The sequence below is a fragment of the Sesamum indicum genome, linkage group LG11 (assembly GCF_000512975.1).
Source record: "Sesamum indicum cultivar Zhongzhi No. 13 linkage group LG11, S_indicum_v1.0, whole genome shotgun sequence".
Classification (NCBI taxonomy): domain Eukaryota; kingdom Viridiplantae; phylum Streptophyta; class Magnoliopsida; order Lamiales; family Pedaliaceae; genus Sesamum; species Sesamum indicum.
In genome coordinates, this window is record NC_026155.1 from 1156621 (window position 1) to 1159907 (window position 3287).

A 3287-nucleotide genomic window follows, 5' to 3' on the forward strand; every position below is an offset into this window, starting at 1 on the left:
CGCGCTACATGTTCCAATGCATCCTAACTGGAGATGTGTGTATGCGTCTGAACCGATGGGACAGCAGAGTCCGATATGACAATAGGTGCATCCTCGCATCCTCTCACCGAATTATGCACGGTGTTACTACTCTTGCCGTTTCGTGCATCGCGTTGGGCTTTAGCAGGAACACCCGATAGCTTGATGGGGCTCCACACTTCTAGCATGTTGGGATAATGTGGCTTTCGGTACTGATAGTATCATCTAGTCAATAGGAAATGCTGCAACAAGTCCAATTCAAGATTTGATGGCATTGCAAATTAATACAGTAATTTTAAATGGCAATTGTTAAGTAGATGTCATCTTGTTGGCAAAACATGACATACCCATGTCGCACGTGATCGTAGCTCTAACGGAAACACCATAACAAATGTTTAAATCTTATAATGAACCCTTGGTATCTAGGTGATGGTGTGGTACTGGCAAAATTGACTTTTAAATTCTTAGAATATATCACGGACCTAGTCTCGGGTGTAGGGATATCCATGAATGTCTTCATCCAATTCGTTCAATATGATATCATCGTTGCTAAACCTGTGGATGAAGTTATGAAGTGTGCAACATGCAATTACTATATCGACCTGGTGGTTTTGAAGGTAGCTCGACATCCCCCTCTATAGTATTGAAAAATGTTTCTTTAGTACACCGAAGTATCTTTCAATTACATTTAGCAATCTTGAATGTGCATGGTTAAACACGTCCTGTGTGGTCTGATATCGACGACCTTGTCCCCTCCCTTAACTCGTGAGTCATCCCTAAAGGTGATGTCTTTTGAATTGGTTCTCGTAAATTGTTCCATAGCACGGTGGATGCTAATAAGGAACTGCTTATGGCGATCTGGACTATGTCTAGATCAGGTCTTTGAATTTATCCGGCAACTTGGGCATTTACCGCTAGCTGCCCGAACTTCCTGTCAAGCTCCTCGAGGTTTTCAAGGAGGTGCTTGAGCCTCAGCATGATGGAGTTTTCTTAAAATGCCTCCATCTCTTGTCAGGAAATCTACAAGAATATTTTCATGAGATTTAATAACGAAAATATTATAACAATAATATTGGTATTCAACTTGCCATTTGATAATACAAGCTTTCTTGATCTTTGATTCTAATTTATTTTATAAGAATGTCCTGACATTAGTATTATCAACCTTTAAAGTAAATTCTTTAACAAGTAAAAATAAAGGCTATTTATTAAAGCCTTCCAAACCGCAAAGAATTCTTTATCGTCAATGTGTCAAACTTTGGCTTGATGTTCTGAGAACAATCCTCATGTATATCTACAAGGTTCTTCCCCTGTAGCGGTCTTTTTTATGAGCACTGCTACCCATCTATAATCATTGACGTCTGTGTAGACTACCAATTCATTCTTGTCCTGTGGTATAGCAAGCTTCGACAGGTTACTGCAAACTTATTTCAGCTTACAAACCTTTTTTGTGTGGATTTCTTCTAATTTTCACTTTGAACTCTCTATTTCTTTCAAAAGTGGTTGGAAATCCTTCCTGCATCTTGCAAGATCATTAATGAAGATACCTGCAAAATTAACAACTCCCAAGAAGTTCTGCAAATGCTTCTTGTCTTTGAGTATGTCTAGAAAATTGTGGATTTTCTCCACAATATGATCCTGTAACTCAATTCTTGTTTTGTCAATAAGAATCCTAGAAATTCAATTTTATTGACAGTAATAGTAGCTTTCTTCTCAGAAAGTACTAAACCTTCTTTATGGCATGCATCAGAAAATATTTAGTATGATCTTTGATGTTTTTAGGTGGAATCAGTATGTCGTCAATGTAGACAAACATGATTCAAGATAATATTTAAAAAGATTATCCATTTTTCTTTGAATATTTGGAGTGCAGTTGTTAAACCCATTGGAAGCACATTCCAGATATATCGTCCTTGTGTTGCTGAGAATGCAGTAAACTTATTTGATTCACTCTCCAATTTAATCTAATAAAAATCAGATTTGCAATCGAATTTAGAAAACACTTTGCTCCTTTAATGCAATCAATTAAGTGTTCTCTACTAGGAATGTAATAACCATCAAATTCTAATATTTTATTAATACCTTGATAGTTAATTACCAACATGGGTTTACCTCTCTTTATCTCATCATGGTTTCTTAACAAAAATCCAATGCTACTATATGTAGAGACTCCAGGTTCGATGAGTCCAACTGATATGCTTTTTGATAATAATCTGCATATCCTTCTTATCCTCCATGTTCATCTAGATAGATTTGTATCGAACGTACTCGTACTTGCATTCTTCTTTGACCTTCAGAGTAGTTTCGATCTGATTCGTATCCCACCAGGCCAGAGAGTTTTTACTAAAGTTCCTCCGGATAAGTTTCTTGATGTTTTCAAGAGAAAGCTTGCTTTCCTCGCTAACTTCTAGCGATTTCATTTCCTGCAGTGCTTCCTTAAGGCTCCTAATTTCTTCCTCGGATTCCTTGTAGAAGCTATCTTTGTCGATGAGTTCTTGTTGCCTGAAAGATAAAAGAACCTTATCAAATTTTCTCTTATCCTGCATTTTTGGATGAGTTAATCTAGCATCGAAATCACCACATTTGCTGCAAAAATTTATAGGCATTGTCATGTTAAATGCCTTTTCTCTTTGTAACACCTGTATCTCACTGCCATAATTAGTAATAAAGATTAATAGATTCCTTTGATTATCTTGCATATATCTTGCAAATATTTGAATGAAATTCTTACCTAGCAAGATATTGGCACTTGTATCACAAAAGCAAATAGGAGGTGTTTTTACCCTAAATCAGGGCTATCTAAATGCTCCTCCGATCATGATCTTGGCTTCTTGTATCTCTTTATTGAGTATTAGGATTTTTTGTGAAAAATCCCTTCCTGCAATAACGGGTAAGGTTTCCCTTACTTCTTTAGGGAAAACTCCAAGCTTTGCCGTGCAAATCCCTGATCCTGAATCAATATAAGCTGCAAAATATTCTGTCTTATATTGATTATACAACATACCAACATATATGTATGGAAAGGGGACTTGTCATTCAATCTTTTTATGGTAACACCATCAAGATTGAATTCCATTCCATTACCTTTTATTTTTCATGGTTTATGATCTTCGAGAAAACTTAACCCCAAAGTCATACTCCCATTTTCTCGTCCTGCAACACTTGCAACTAGAATTTCATGGCCTACTAGTTCTAATATGCCTTCATATTTAAAAAACAACAGGTTGTTGCAAATGATATCAGTCTCACAAGGAAACAAATTTTCTTTC